The following is a 15,607-nucleotide window of genomic DNA, read 5'->3' as shown; positions in this document are numbered from 1 at the left end:
TTATCAGTGTTGGAAAAGTGGGCGGGATTAATTATGCAAATTTGCTGCAGCCTGCAGCATGCTGGTCTTTGCAATGACAGCACAAACGTTTTGGAGGGAAATCTGAGCAACATCTAGGTTATCAATCAATTAAAAGTTTAATTAATTGCATTATTGAGTGATTGCGAGCAATCAGCAGCAGGTGGTGCTTAATTGCTTGCTCTATCTACCCTACTTGCAGCTGAAGAGGAACAGACAGACCAGGTGATCCAGCAACCTCGTTAGGCACCTTATCAGCGGTAGCAGCTGAGCAGGAGAGACAGAGGTGCAAGGTATGTCTGGAGGGGAGGGGGAGGAATGAATGGACAAGGTTAAGAAGGGGAGCTGGGTTTCAAGGGTTTAGAGGTTGTTTGCTGCTCTGGTGGTGACTTTGTCTCTGTTGCTATTTGTAGCCAGCTTACAGCTAGATGAGGAAAAGGCGGCAGGCAGGCAGCACTGTGGCCAAGGCTCACCGCAAGCTGAACAAGCGCCAGCGAACGGCAGGTGAGTAGCTGGGCGCCCATTCTGGTTATCGCTTCTCGGCCTTTTGGCTAAGATCAAGTGTAGTATCTGTTCTTATCAGTTTAATATCTGATACGTCCCCTATCTGGGGACCATATATTAAATGGATTTTTGGAACAGGGAGATGGAAGAAGAGCTTGCTCTGTCCACTCCACGCATTGACCTGGTATTGCAGTACCTCCAGGACCGGTGCACCTCTCTTATGCTGGTTAAAAAATAGATTTTTTGATTGAACAAAAAATGCAAAAAGCCACTGGACTCTCACTTGGCGAGAACGAAGGCAAACTTGTTCTCCTTCTTCCTTCCTTCCCTGCTTTTTTCTCTGTTCTGTCTAAGTGCGAGCTCTGCCTCCCCCTGTCTGCGGCATGGCATGATGCCTGAATGAAGCCTGGACGGAACGGACCAAAAACATGACATTCCTTGAATTATGGACACTTGTAGCAATGTTTGTTAACTGTTATTGTTTCGTTTGGATTGATCGCTAGTCTGATTGTTATTCTCTATCATGTGCTGTGCACGATGCAATTCTGTTCACCTGATCCCATGTATTTATTTAATCATTGTTATCATGTAAATCTGTGTAATCACTTCATGGAATAAAAGTGTCCAGTACATATCCATTGTGAAGAAGTCAGAGTATGTATTGCTGGCTGGCTGGCTGGCTGGCTGGCTGGCTGGCAGCGTGCATTATCAGTGTTGGAAAAGTGGGCGGGATTAATTATGCAAATTTGCTGCAGCCTGCAGCATGCTGGTCTTTGCAATGACAGCACAAACGTTTTGGAGGGAAATCTGAGCAACATCTAGGTTATCAATCAATTAAAAGTTTAATTAATTGCATTATTGAGTGATTGCGAGCAATCAGCAGCAGGTGGTGCTTAATTGCTTGCTCTATCTACCCTACTTGCAGCTGAAGAGGAACAGACAGACCAGGTGATCCAGCAACCTCGTTAGGCACCTTATCAGCGGTAGCAGCTGAGCAGGAGAGACAGAGGTGCAAGGTATGTCTGGAGGGGAGGGGGAGGAATGAATGGACAAGGTTAAGAAGGGGAGCTGGGTTTCAAGGGTTTAGAGGTTGTTTGCTGCTCTGGTGGTGACTTTGTCTCTGTTGCTATTTGTAGCCAGCTTACAGCTAGATGAGGAAAAGGCGGCAGGCAGGCAGCACTGTGGCCAAGGCTCACCGCAAGCTGAACAAGCGCCAGCGAACGGCAGGTGAGTAGCTGGGCGCCCATTCTGGTTATCGCTTCTCGGCCTTTTGGCTAAGATCAAGTGTAGTATCTGTTCTTATCAGTTTAATATCTGATACGTCCCCTATCTGGGGACCATATATTAAATGGATTTTTGGAACAGGGAGATGGAAGAAGAGCTTGCTCTGTCCACTCCACGCATTGACCTGGTATTGCAGTACCTCCAGGACCGGTGCACCTCTCTTATGCTGGTTAAAAAATAGATTTTTTGATTGAACAAAAAATGCAAAAAGCCACTGGACTCTCACTTGGCGAGAACGAAGGCAAACTTGTTCTCCTTCTTCCTTCCTTCCCTGCTTTTTTCTCTGTTCTGTCTAAGTGCGAGCTCTGCCTCCCCCTGTCTGCGGCATGGCATGATGCCTGAATGAAGCCTGGACGGAACGGACCAAAAACATGACATTCCTTGAATTATGGACACTTGTAGCAATGTTTGTTAACTGTTATTGTTTCGTTTGGATTGATCGCTAGTCTGATTGTTATTCTCTATCATGTGCTGTGCACGATGCAATTCTGTTCACCTGATCCCATGTATTTATTTAATCATTGTTATCATGTAAATCTGTGTAATCACTTCATGGAATAAAAGTGTCCAGTACATATCCATTGTGAAGAAGTCAGAGTATGTATTGCTGGCTGGCTGGCTGGCTGGCTGGCTGGCTGGCAGCGTGCATTATCAGTGTTGGAAAAGTGGGCGGGATTAATTATGCAAATTTGCTGCAGCCTGCAGCATGCTGGTCTTTGCAATGACAGCACAAACGTTTTGGAGGGAAATCTGAGCAACATCTAGGTTATCAATCAATTAAAAGTTTAATTAATTGCATTATTGAGTGATTGCGAGCAATCAGCAGCAGGTGGTGCTTAATTGCTTGCTCTATCTACCCTACTTGCAGCTGAAGAGGAACAGACAGACCAGGTGATCCAGCAACCTCGTTAGGCACCTTATCAGCGGTAGCAGCTGAGCAGGAGAGACAGAGGTGCAAGGTATGTCTGGAGGGGAGGGGGAGGAATGAATGGACAAGGTTAAGAAGGGGAGCTGGGTTTCAAGGGTTTAGAGGTTGTTTGCTGCTCTGGTGGTGACTTTGTCTCTGTTGCTATTTGTAGCCAGCTTACAGCTAGATGAGGAAAAGGCGGCAGGCAGGCAGCACTGTGGCCAAGGCTCACCGCAAGCTGAACAAGCGCCAGCGAACGGCAGGTGAGTAGCTGGGCGCCCATTCTGGTTATCGCTTCTCGGCCTTTTGGCTAAGATCAAGTGTAGTATCTGTTCTTATCAGTTTAATATCTGATACGTCCCCTATCTGGGGACCATATATTAAATGGATTTTTGGAACAGGGAGATGGAAGAAGAGCTTGCTCTGTCCACTCCACGCATTGACCTGGTATTGCAGTACCTCCAGGACCGGTGCACCTCTCTTATGCTGGTTAAAAAATAGATTTTTTGATTGAACAAAAAATGCAAAAAGCCACTGGACTCTCACTTGGCGAGAACGAAGGCAAACTTGTTCTCCTTCTTCCTTCCTTCCCTGCTTTTTTCTCTGTTCTGTCTAAGTGCGAGCTCTGCCTCCCCCTGTCTGCGGCATGGCATGATGCCTGAATGAAGCCTGGACGGAACGGACCAAAAACATGACATTCCTTGAATTATGGACACTTGTAGCAATGTTTGTTAACTGTTATTGTTTCGTTTGGATTGATCGCTAGTCTGATTGTTATTCTCTATCATGTGCTGTGCACGATGCAATTCTGTTCACCTGATCCCATGTATTTATTTAATCATTGTTATCATGTAAATCTGTGTAATCACTTCATGGAATAAAAGTGTCCAGTACATATCCATTGTGAAGAAGTCAGAGTATGTATTGCTGGCTGGCTGGCTGGCTGGCTGGCTGGCTGGCAGCGTGCATTATCAGTGTTGGAAAAGTGGGCGGGATTAATTATGCAAATTTGCTGCAGCCTGCAGCATGCTGGTCTTTGCAATGACAGCACAAACGTTTTGGAGGGAAATCTGAGCAACATCTAGGTTATCAATCAATTAAAAGTTTAATTAATTGCATTATTGAGTGATTGCGAGCAATCAGCAGCAGGTGGTGCTTAATTGCTTGCTCTATCTACCCTACTTGCAGCTGAAGAGGAACAGACAGACCAGGTGATCCAGCAACCTCGTTAGGCACCTTATCAGCGGTAGCAGCTGAGCAGGAGAGACAGAGGTGCAAGGTATGTCTGGAGGGGAGGGGGAGGAATGAATGGACAAGGTTAAGAAGGGGAGCTGGGTTTCAAGGGTTTAGAGGTTGTTTGCTGCTCTGGTGGTGACTTTGTCTCTGTTGCTATTTGTAGCCAGCTTACAGCTAGATGAGGAAAAGGCGGCAGGCAGGCAGCACTGTGGCCAAGGCTCACCGCAAGCTGAACAAGCGCCAGCGAACGGCAGGTGAGTAGCTGGGCGCCCATTCTGGTTATCGCTTCTCGGCCTTTTGGCTAAGATCAAGTGTAGTATCTGTTCTTATCAGTTTAATATCTGATACGTCCCCTATCTGGGGACCATATATTAAATGGATTTTTGGAACAGGGAGATGGAAGAAGAGCTTGCTCTGTCCACTCCACGCATTGACCTGGTATTGCAGTACCTCCAGGACCGGTGCACCTCTCTTATGCTGGTTAAAAAATAGATTTTTTGATTGAACAAAAAATGCAAAAAGCCACTGGACTCTCACTTGGCGAGAACGAAGGCAAACTTGTTCTCCTTCTTCCTTCCTTCCCTGCTTTTTTCTCTGTTCTGTCTAAGTGCGAGCTCTGCCTCCCCCTGTCTGCGGCATGGCATGATGCCTGAATGAAGCCTGGACGGAACGGACCAAAAACATGACATTCCTTGAATTATGGACACTTGTAGCAATGTTTGTTAACTGTTATTGTTTCGTTTGGATTGATCGCTAGTCTGATTGTTATTCTCTATCATGTGCTGTGCACGATGCAATTCTGTTCACCTGATCCCATGTATTTATTTAATCATTGTTATCATGTAAATCTGTGTAATCACTTCATGGAATAAAAGTGTCCAGTACATATCCATTGTGAAGAAGTCAGAGTATGTATTGCTGGCTGGCTGGCTGGCTGGCTGGCTGGCTGGCAGCGTGCATTATCAGTGTTGGAAAAGTGGGCGGGATTAATTATGCAAATTTGCTGCAGCCTGCAGCATGCTGGTCTTTGCAATGACAGCACAAACGTTTTGGAGGGAAATCTGAGCAACATCTAGGTTATCAATCAATTAAAAGTTTAATTAATTGCATTATTGAGTGATTGCGAGCAATCAGCAGCAGGTGGTGCTTAATTGCTTGCTCTATCTACCCTACTTGCAGCTGAAGAGGAACAGACAGACCAGGTGATCCAGCAACCTCGTTAGGCACCTTATCAGCGGTAGCAGCTGAGCAGGAGAGACAGAGGTGCAAGGTATGTCTGGAGGGGAGGGGGAGGAATGAATGGACAAGGTTAAGAAGGGGAGCTGGGTTTCAAGGGTTTAGAGGTTGTTTGCTGCTCTGGTGGTGACTTTGTCTCTGTTGCTATTTGTAGCCAGCTTACAGCTAGATGAGGAAAAGGCGGCAGGCAGGCAGCACTGTGGCCAAGGCTCACCGCAAGCTGAACAAGCGCCAGCGAACGGCAGGTGAGTAGCTGGGCGCCCATTCTGGTTATCGCTTCTCGGCCTTTTGGCTAAGATCAAGTGTAGTATCTGTTCTTATCAGTTTAATATCTGATACGTCCCCTATCTGGGGACCATATATTAAATGGATTTTTGGAACAGGGAGATGGAAGAAGAGCTTGCTCTGTCCACTCCACGCATTGACCTGGTATTGCAGTACCTCCAGGACCGGTGCACCTCTCTTATGCTGGTTAAAAAATAGATTTTTTGATTGAACAAAAAATGCAAAAAGCCACTGGACTCTCACTTGGCGAGAACGAAGGCAAACTTGTTCTCCTTCTTCCTTCCTTCCCTGCTTTTTTCTCTGTTCTGTCTAAGTGCGAGCTCTGCCTCCCCCTGTCTGCGGCATGGCATGATGCCTGAATGAAGCCTGGACGGAACGGACCAAAAACATGACATTCCTTGAATTATGGACACTTGTAGCAATGTTTGTTAACTGTTATTGTTTCGTTTGGATTGATCGCTAGTCTGATTGTTATTCTCTATCATGTGCTGTGCACGATGCAATTCTGTTCACCTGATCCCATGTATTTATTTAATCATTGTTATCATGTAAATCTGTGTAATCACTTCATGGAATAAAAGTGTCCAGTACATATCCATTGTGAAGAAGTCAGAGTATGTATTGCTGGCTGGCTGGCTGGCTGGCTGGCTGGCTGGCAGCGTGCATTATCAGTGTTGGAAAAGTGGGCGGGATTAATTATGCAAATTTGCTGCAGCCTGCAGCATGCTGGTCTTTGCAATGACAGCACAAACGTTTTGGAGGGAAATCTGAGCAACATCTAGGTTATCAATCAATTAAAAGTTTAATTAATTGCATTATTGAGTGATTGCGAGCAATCAGCAGCAGGTGGTGCTTAATTGCTTGCTCTATCTACCCTACTTGCAGCTGAAGAGGAACAGACAGACCAGGTGATCCAGCAACCTCGTTAGGCACCTTATCAGCGGTAGCAGCTGAGCAGGAGAGACAGAGGTGCAAGGTATGTCTGGAGGGGAGGGGGAGGAATGAATGGACAAGGTTAAGAAGGGGAGCTGGGTTTCAAGGGTTTAGAGGTTGTTTGCTGCTCTGGTGGTGACTTTGTCTCTGTTGCTATTTGTAGCCAGCTTACAGCTAGATGAGGAAAAGGCGGCAGGCAGGCAGCACTGTGGCCAAGGCTCACCGCAAGCTGAACAAGCGCCAGCGAACGGCAGGTGAGTAGCTGGGCGCCCATTCTGGTTATCGCTTCTCGGCCTTTTGGCTAAGATCAAGTGTAGTATCTGTTCTTATCAGTTTAATATCTGATACGTCCCCTATCTGGGGACCATATATTAAATGGATTTTTGGAACAGGGAGATGGAAGAAGAGCTTGCTCTGTCCACTCCACGCATTGACCTGGTATTGCAGTACCTCCAGGACCGGTGCACCTCTCTTATGCTGGTTAAAAAATAGATTTTTTGATTGAACAAAAAATGCAAAAAGCCACTGGACTCTCACTTGGCGAGAACGAAGGCAAACTTGTTCTCCTTCTTCCTTCCTTCCCTGCTTTTTTCTCTGTTCTGTCTAAGTGCGAGCTCTGCCTCCCCCTGTCTGCGGCATGGCATGATGCCTGAATGAAGCCTGGACGGAACGGACCAAAAACATGACATTCCTTGAATTATGGACACTTGTAGCAATGTTTGTTAACTGTTATTGTTTCGTTTGGATTGATCGCTAGTCTGATTGTTATTCTCTATCATGTGCTGTGCACGATGCAATTCTGTTCACCTGATCCCATGTATTTATTTAATCATTGTTATCATGTAAATCTGTGTAATCACTTCATGGAATAAAAGTGTCCAGTACATATCCATTGTGAAGAAGTCAGAGTATGTATTGCTGGCTGGCTGGCTGGCTGGCTGGCTGGCTGGCAGCGTGCATTATCAGTGTTGGAAAAGTGGGCGGGATTAATTATGCAAATTTGCTGCAGCCTGCAGCATGCTGGTCTTTGCAATGACAGCACAAACGTTTTGGAGGGAAATCTGAGCAACATCTAGGTTATCAATCAATTAAAAGTTTAATTAATTGCATTATTGAGTGATTGCGAGCAATCAGCAGCAGGTGGTGCTTAATTGCTTGCTCTATCTACCCTACTTGCAGCTGAAGAGGAACAGACAGACCAGGTGATCCAGCAACCTCGTTAGGCACCTTATCAGCGGTAGCAGCTGAGCAGGAGAGACAGAGGTGCAAGGTATGTCTGGAGGGGAGGGGGAGGAATGAATGGACAAGGTTAAGAAGGGGAGCTGGGTTTCAAGGGTTTAGAGGTTGTTTGCTGCTCTGGTGGTGACTTTGTCTCTGTTGCTATTTGTAGCCAGCTTACAGCTAGATGAGGAAAAGGCGGCAGGCAGGCAGCACTGTGGCCAAGGCTCACCGCAAGCTGAACAAGCGCCAGCGAACGGCAGGTGAGTAGCTGGGCGCCCATTCTGGTTATCGCTTCTCGGCCTTTTGGCTAAGATCAAGTGTAGTATCTGTTCTTATCAGTTTAATATCTGATACGTCCCCTATCTGGGGACCATATATTAAATGGATTTTTGGAACAGGGAGATGGAAGAAGAGCTTGCTCTGTCCACTCCACGCATTGACCTGGTATTGCAGTACCTCCAGGACCGGTGCACCTCTCTTATGCTGGTTAAAAAATAGATTTTTTGATTGAACAAAAAATGCAAAAAGCCACTGGACTCTCACTTGGCGAGAACGAAGGCAAACTTGTTCTCCTTCTTCCTTCCTTCCCTGCTTTTTTCTCTGTTCTGTCTAAGTGCGAGCTCTGCCTCCCCCTGTCTGCGGCATGGCATGATGCCTGAATGAAGCCTGGACGGAACGGACCAAAAACATGACATTCCTTGAATTATGGACACTTGTAGCAATGTTTGTTAACTGTTATTGTTTCGTTTGGATTGATCGCTAGTCTGATTGTTATTCTCTATCATGTGCTGTGCACGATGCAATTCTGTTCACCTGATCCCATGTATTTATTTAATCATTGTTATCATGTAAATCTGTGTAATCACTTCATGGAATAAAAGTGTCCAGTACATATCCATTGTGAAGAAGTCAGAGTATGTATTGCTGGCTGGCTGGCTGGCTGGCTGGCTGGCTGGCAGCGTGCATTATCAGTGTTGGAAAAGTGGGCGGGATTAATTATGCAAATTTGCTGCAGCCTGCAGCATGCTGGTCTTTGCAATGACAGCACAAACGTTTTGGAGGGAAATCTGAGCAACATCTAGGTTATCAATCAATTAAAAGTTTAATTAATTGCATTATTGAGTGATTGCGAGCAATCAGCAGCAGGTGGTGCTTAATTGCTTGCTCTATCTACCCTACTTGCAGCTGAAGAGGAACAGACAGACCAGGTGATCCAGCAACCTCGTTAGGCACCTTATCAGCGGTAGCAGCTGAGCAGGAGAGACAGAGGTGCAAGGTATGTCTGGAGGGGAGGGGGAGGAATGAATGGACAAGGTTAAGAAGGGGAGCTGGGTTTCAAGGGTTTAGAGGTTGTTTGCTGCTCTGGTGGTGACTTTGTCTCTGTTGCTATTTGTAGCCAGCTTACAGCTAGATGAGGAAAAGGCGGCAGGCAGGCAGCACTGTGGCCAAGGCTCACCGCAAGCTGAACAAGCGCCAGCGAACGGCAGGTGAGTAGCTGGGCGCCCATTCTGGTTATCGCTTCTCGGCCTTTTGGCTAAGATCAAGTGTAGTATCTGTTCTTATCAGTTTAATATCTGATACGTCCCCTATCTGGGGACCATATATTAAATGGATTTTTGGAACAGGGAGATGGAAGAAGAGCTTGCTCTGTCCACTCCACGCATTGACCTGGTATTGCAGTACCTCCAGGACCGGTGCACCTCTCTTATGCTGGTTAAAAAATAGATTTTTTGATTGAACAAAAAATGCAAAAAGCCACTGGACTCTCACTTGGCGAGAACGAAGGCAAACTTGTTCTCCTTCTTCCTTCCTTCCCTGCTTTTTTCTCTGTTCTGTCTAAGTGCGAGCTCTGCCTCCCCCTGTCTGCGGCATGGCATGATGCCTGAATGAAGCCTGGACGGAACGGACCAAAAACATGACATTCCTTGAATTATGGACACTTGTAGCAATGTTTGTTAACTGTTATTGTTTCGTTTGGATTGATCGCTAGTCTGATTGTTATTCTCTATCATGTGCTGTGCACGATGCAATTCTGTTCACCTGATCCCATGTATTTATTTAATCATTGTTATCATGTAAATCTGTGTAATCACTTCATGGAATAAAAGTGTCCAGTACATATCCATTGTGAAGAAGTCAGAGTATGTATTGCTGGCTGGCTGGCTGGCTGGCTGGCTGGCTGGCAGCGTGCATTATCAGTGTTGGAAAAGTGGGCGGGATTAATTATGCAAATTTGCTGCAGCCTGCAGCATGCTGGTCTTTGCAATGACAGCACAAACGTTTTGGAGGGAAATCTGAGCAACATCTAGGTTATCAATCAATTAAAAGTTTAATTAATTGCATTATTGAGTGATTGCGAGCAATCAGCAGCAGGTGGTGCTTAATTGCTTGCTCTATCTACCCTACTTGCAGCTGAAGAGGAACAGACAGACCAGGTGATCCAGCAACCTCGTTAGGCACCTTATCAGCGGTAGCAGCTGAGCAGGAGAGACAGAGGTGCAAGGTATGTCTGGAGGGGAGGGGGAGGAATGAATGGACAAGGTTAAGAAGGGGAGCTGGGTTTCAAGGGTTTAGAGGTTGTTTGCTGCTCTGGTGGTGACTTTGTCTCTGTTGCTATTTGTAGCCAGCTTACAGCTAGATGAGGAAAAGGCGGCAGGCAGGCAGCACTGTGGCCAAGGCTCACCGCAAGCTGAACAAGCGCCAGCGAACGGCAGGTGAGTAGCTGGGCGCCCATTCTGGTTATCGCTTCTCGGCCTTTTGGCTAAGATCAAGTGTAGTATCTGTTCTTATCAGTTTAATATCTGATACGTCCCCTATCTGGGGACCATATATTAAATGGATTTTTGGAACAGGGAGATGGAAGAAGAGCTTGCTCTGTCCACTCCACGCATTGACCTGGTATTGCAGTACCTCCAGGACCGGTGCACCTCTCTTATGCTGGTTAAAAAATAGATTTTTTGATTGAACAAAAAATGCAAAAAGCCACTGGACTCTCACTTGGCGAGAACGAAGGCAAACTTGTTCTCCTTCTTCCTTCCTTCCCTGCTTTTTTCTCTGTTCTGTCTAAGTGCGAGCTCTGCCTCCCCCTGTCTGCGGCATGGCATGATGCCTGAATGAAGCCTGGACGGAACGGACCAAAAACATGACATTCCTTGAATTATGGACACTTGTAGCAATGTTTGTTAACTGTTATTGTTTCGTTTGGATTGATCGCTAGTCTGATTGTTATTCTCTATCATGTGCTGTGCACGATGCAATTCTGTTCACCTGATCCCATGTATTTATTTAATCATTGTTATCATGTAAATCTGTGTAATCACTTCATGGAATAAAAGTGTCCAGTACATATCCATTGTGAAGAAGTCAGAGTATGTATTGCTGGCTGGCTGGCTGGCTGGCTGGCTGGCTGGCAGCGTGCATTATCAGTGTTGGAAAAGTGGGCGGGATTAATTATGCAAATTTGCTGCAGCCTGCAGCATGCTGGTCTTTGCAATGACAGCACAAACGTTTTGGAGGGAAATCTGAGCAACATCTAGGTTATCAATCAATTAAAAGTTTAATTAATTGCATTATTGAGTGATTGCGAGCAATCAGCAGCAGGTGGTGCTTAATTGCTTGCTCTATCTACCCTACTTGCAGCTGAAGAGGAACAGACAGACCAGGTGATCCAGCAACCTCGTTAGGCACCTTATCAGCGGTAGCAGCTGAGCAGGAGAGACAGAGGTGCAAGGTATGTCTGGAGGGGAGGGGGAGGAATGAATGGACAAGGTTAAGAAGGGGAGCTGGGTTTCAAGGGTTTAGAGGTTGTTTGCTGCTCTGGTGGTGACTTTGTCTCTGTTGCTATTTGTAGCCAGCTTACAGCTAGATGAGGAAAAGGCGGCAGGCAGGCAGCACTGTGGCCAAGGCTCACCGCAAGCTGAACAAGCGCCAGCGAACGGCAGGTGAGTAGCTGGGCGCCCATTCTGGTTATCGCTTCTCGGCCTTTTGGCTAAGATCAAGTGTAGTATCTGTTCTTATCAGTTTAATATCTGATACGTCCCCTATCTGGGGACCATATATTAAATGGATTTTTGGAACAGGGAGATGGAAGAAGAGCTTGCTCTGTCCACTCCACGCATTGACCTGGTATTGCAGTACCTCCAGGACCGGTGCACCTCTCTTATGCTGGTTAAAAAATAGATTTTTTGATTGAACAAAAAATGCAAAAAGCCACTGGACTCTCACTTGGCGAGAACGAAGGCAAACTTGTTCTCCTTCTTCCTTCCTTCCCTGCTTTTTTCTCTGTTCTGTCTAAGTGCGAGCTCTGCCTCCCCCTGTCTGCGGCATGGCATGATGCCTGAATGAAGCCTGGACGGAACGGACCAAAAACATGACATTCCTTGAATTATGGACACTTGTAGCAATGTTTGTTAACTGTTATTGTTTCGTTTGGATTGATCGCTAGTCTGATTGTTATTCTCTATCATGTGCTGTGCACGATGCAATTCTGTTCACCTGATCCCATGTATTTATTTAATCATTGTTATCATGTAAATCTGTGTAATCACTTCATGGAATAAAAGTGTCCAGTACATATCCATTGTGAAGAAGTCAGAGTATGTATTGCTGGCTGGCTGGCTGGCTGGCTGGCTGGCTGGCAGCGTGCATTATCAGTGTTGGAAAAGTGGGCGGGATTAATTATGCAAATTTGCTGCAGCCTGCAGCATGCTGGTCTTTGCAATGACAGCACAAACGTTTTGGAGGGAAATCTGAGCAACATCTAGGTTATCAATCAATTAAAAGTTTAATTAATTGCATTATTGAGTGATTGCGAGCAATCAGCAGCAGGTGGTGCTTAATTGCTTGCTCTATCTACCCTACTTGCAGCTGAAGAGGAACAGACAGACCAGGTGATCCAGCAACCTCGTTAGGCACCTTATCAGCGGTAGCAGCTGAGCAGGAGAGACAGAGGTGCAAGGTATGTCTGGAGGGGAGGGGGAGGAATGAATGGACAAGGTTAAGAAGGGGAGCTGGGTTTCAAGGGTTTAGAGGTTGTTTGCTGCTCTGGTGGTGACTTTGTCTCTGTTGCTATTTGTAGCCAGCTTACAGCTAGATGAGGAAAAGGCGGCAGGCAGGCAGCACTGTGGCCAAGGCTCACCGCAAGCTGAACAAGCGCCAGCGAACGGCAGGTGAGTAGCTGGGCGCCCATTCTGGTTATCGCTTCTCGGCCTTTTGGCTAAGATCAAGTGTAACAGCTGGTCTGGTCAGAAGGTTCCGGTGCCTGGTGACGCTAGTCCCTCGGCCTTCCGGCTGTGTCTTCCTTGGAGGACGCAGTCCGGCTGCTGCTATTGGGGGGCGGCCTGAGCCGGGTACTGGAAACGAGGAGTGATCCCAGGATGGAGCGTGGTGCGCCAGCCTATCCGAAGAGCATTCGAGTTGTGGTGTCTGAGGAGAGGAGGAGAGCTGTGTCATTATTCACCGTGCAAAAAGAAGTACTGGAGCAGTTGCTGAAAGTGCCCCGTGATTGGCTTTTTTGTGTCCAGGATTTTCCTGCCAGGGGGATATATGACGTCACCTTCGTGGAACAGGACCAGGTAAATACAGTAATGGGAAGAAAGCAGCAGAAAGAATCTGAGCCTATTCTTCAAGGTATGACTTTTATCCCTTATGTGCCTGTGTCTAAAATCCCGTTGGTGGTGCATATGTATAATCCCTTCGTCTCTGACGAAGAAATTATGGCCTTTCTAAGTAGGTATTGTTCTAATGTATCGAAGCCATTGAAACTGCTAAATATGTATGGGGTTTATAATGGCAAAAGAAAGTTTTTTGTTACTCTGAGATCGGATCCAATGGAGTTCAGTGGGCTGAAACATCCGCCCCAGAATTTCTCTATTGGTGGCAATAGAGGATATTTATTTTATCCAGGGCAGCCAATGTTTTGCCGTAACTGTTTTCAGTTCGGACATTTGGCAGACACGTGTGATAAGGGGATGTGTTGCCGAAACTGTTTTGGCGAGGGTCACACTGCAGCTGAGTGTGACGAACGGAGGAAGTGTGACCTTTGTGGGTCGGAAAGACACATGGCTAGAACATGTCCTAACTTACAGCGTGAGGAAACTGGAGGTGAAGCTACAGTGGGGCTGGATGGAGCTGAGGTGGCAGAAAAGCCTGGAATAAGGAGACTGATGGGAAAGGTAAGAATTCCGTTTATACCTACGTTTGGTACAAAAATAAAAACACAAGAAGAGATTGAGAGGGAGCATGCCAGAATAATGGCGGAAGATCAGCAGAAAAAAGCAGCACAGCAGGTGGAGGAAGAAGAAGGAGTAGCTGCTGAAGAAGGAGTTATTATGGAAGTGGAAGAAACCCCTTCGACTTTGGTAGTTTCTGATGAGGAAGAGGTGAAAGCTGGCCCTTTAAAAAAAAGGAGGAAAAGTAGGAAGCTTTCTAAAGAACTTTCAAAAGGTTTGAAAGAGCTTGAGGGGGTTTCAGGGGCAGAGACGTCTGGTGGCGCAGCCTCTGGAACTATGGTTAAGATTCCTGGGATACAGTCCACGGACAGAAGTGAGGAGTCTGATGAAGGCACGTGAAATGATGAGGAAACTCTGATCAATGATTTCTATAGGCTCACTTAATGTGAGAAGTATAAAAAGTGTAACAAGGAGAGCTATGGTTTTTGATTTGTTGAAGACCATAACATGTACTCTGTTTTGTTTACAGGAAATTGGTTTAAGTTTCAAACCGCAGGAGGCTAAGTGGAATATCGGACCTGCTTTTTTTTCATTTGGTGGTGGGAAGAATGAAGGGGTTGCAATTGTATTTAGAGGGTGGGATTTTGAAATAATTGATGTCTTGGAAGTGGTTTCGGGGAGGTTGTTGATTATAAGATTTTTGCATAGGGGCACGAGGTATAGGGTTATAAATATGTATGCACCTGTAAATAGGAGGGAAAGAATGGATGTTTTAGAGTGTTTGGAAATGTATTTACCGGGAAGGGATTTAAGTTTTTTGGTGGGAGATTTTAATTGTATAATAAGGAGGGAGGATAGGGTGGGCCAAGGGGTAGAGTATGAATTAGATGCAACGGGGAGAAAATTAAATAAAATGATTAAAGAATTTGGGTATACGGATATGGTGACGGCAGCAAAAGATAAGGAGGTGTATTCATTTTTTAGTGATAAAGGAAACGTGAAATCACGGATCGATTTTTGTTTTGTTTCACAGGGTGTTATAGCAGATAATCTTACTATGCACAGGGTATGTTTTTCAGACCATGTGATGTTAGAATGTACGGTAAGAATGGATGAAAAATTGGAATTTGGAAAAGGAGTATGGAAGATGAATGTAAGTATGTTGATGGATGAAGTTGTAAAAGAAGATTATTTTTTAATGTATAAAAGGTGGAGAGAATGTAAAAATGATTTTATTAGAGTAATTGATTGGTGGGAGTGGATAAAGATTAAAACAAAAGAATATTTTATTAAAAGAGGTTGGGCTAAAGCTAAAAAAGAGAGAGAATGTTTTGATGGGTGGAGAAAGAGAATAGATTATTTGTGTAAGTTGCGTGATTTAGGATGGGATGTTAAAGAAGAGTTGGAAATGGCGAGGGATGAAAAGAAGAAGTGTTTGGAAGAAAGAGGTCGGAAGATTGTGTTTGCTGCAAGAATGGATGTGTTGGAGAAAGATGAAAAGTGTACAAGATATTTTTTTAGAAAGGCGTATGAATGTAGAAAAAGTATAGAAGGGATTGTAAGTGAAGATGGGGTCTTAATGAATGATAAAGAGCAAATGTTGAAAGAAATTGAAACTTTTTATGGGAAATTGTATGCTGAGCGTGAAAGGGATAGGTGTTTAGAGAATGAATTATTGGAAAAAATTGAAAAGGGTGTAAAAAGAGAAGATGTGGATGGATTAATAAGGGAGATTGGGAAAAAAGAAGTGAGTGATACAATGATGAATTTGAAATTAAATAAAACACCGGGCTGTGATGGATTACCAGTGGAA

At 45.4% G+C, this 15,607-nt stretch overlaps 10 non-coding genes across 10 annotated transcripts; all 10 read left to right on the top strand.

The window, feature by feature from the left end:
- Window positions 1–549: 549 nt before the first annotated feature.
- On the top strand, window positions 550–740 carry LOC134584104 (U2 spliceosomal RNA). Its single transcript, XR_010086444.1, has one exon. It is a non-coding gene; the product is annotated as a U2 spliceosomal RNA (small nuclear RNA).
- A 1,036-nt stretch (window positions 741–1,776) lies between these two features.
- LOC134584103 (U2 spliceosomal RNA) lies at window positions 1,777–1,967 on the top strand. Its single transcript, XR_010086443.1, has one exon. It is a non-coding gene; the product is annotated as a U2 spliceosomal RNA (small nuclear RNA).
- A 1,036-nt stretch (window positions 1,968–3,003) lies between these two features.
- On the top strand, window positions 3,004–3,194 carry LOC134584102 (U2 spliceosomal RNA). Its single transcript, XR_010086442.1, has one exon. It is a non-coding gene; the product is annotated as a U2 spliceosomal RNA (small nuclear RNA).
- Window positions 3,195–4,230: 1,036 nt separating this feature from the next.
- Window positions 4,231–4,421, top strand: LOC134584101 (U2 spliceosomal RNA). Its single transcript, XR_010086441.1, has one exon. It is a non-coding gene; the product is annotated as a U2 spliceosomal RNA (small nuclear RNA).
- Window positions 4,422–5,457: 1,036 nt separating this feature from the next.
- On the top strand, window positions 5,458–5,648 carry LOC134584099 (U2 spliceosomal RNA). The gene has a single exon (XR_010086440.1). It is a non-coding gene; the product is annotated as a U2 spliceosomal RNA (small nuclear RNA).
- Window positions 5,649–6,684: 1,036 nt separating this feature from the next.
- Window positions 6,685–6,875, top strand: LOC134584098 (U2 spliceosomal RNA). Its single transcript, XR_010086439.1, has one exon. It is a non-coding gene; the product is annotated as a U2 spliceosomal RNA (small nuclear RNA).
- A 1,036-nt stretch (window positions 6,876–7,911) lies between these two features.
- On the top strand, window positions 7,912–8,102 carry LOC134584097 (U2 spliceosomal RNA). The gene has a single exon (XR_010086438.1). It is a non-coding gene; the product is annotated as a U2 spliceosomal RNA (small nuclear RNA).
- A 1,036-nt stretch (window positions 8,103–9,138) lies between these two features.
- Window positions 9,139–9,329, top strand: LOC134584095 (U2 spliceosomal RNA). The gene has a single exon (XR_010086437.1). It is a non-coding gene; the product is annotated as a U2 spliceosomal RNA (small nuclear RNA).
- Window positions 9,330–10,365: 1,036 nt separating this feature from the next.
- On the top strand, window positions 10,366–10,556 carry LOC134584094 (U2 spliceosomal RNA). The gene has a single exon (XR_010086436.1). It is a non-coding gene; the product is annotated as a U2 spliceosomal RNA (small nuclear RNA).
- A 1,036-nt stretch (window positions 10,557–11,592) lies between these two features.
- Window positions 11,593–11,783, top strand: LOC134584093 (U2 spliceosomal RNA). Its single transcript, XR_010086435.1, has one exon. It is a non-coding gene; the product is annotated as a U2 spliceosomal RNA (small nuclear RNA).
- The last annotated feature ends 3,824 nt before the right edge of the window (window positions 11,784–15,607 follow it).

The sequence above is a fragment of the Pelobates fuscus genome, chromosome 13 (assembly GCF_036172605.1).
Source record: "Pelobates fuscus isolate aPelFus1 chromosome 13, aPelFus1.pri, whole genome shotgun sequence".
In the NCBI taxonomy this organism is placed as follows: domain Eukaryota; kingdom Metazoa; phylum Chordata; class Amphibia; order Anura; family Pelobatidae; genus Pelobates; species Pelobates fuscus.
Note: the sequence above shows the minus strand (reverse complement) of the source record. Positions and strands in the feature narration are given on the sequence as shown.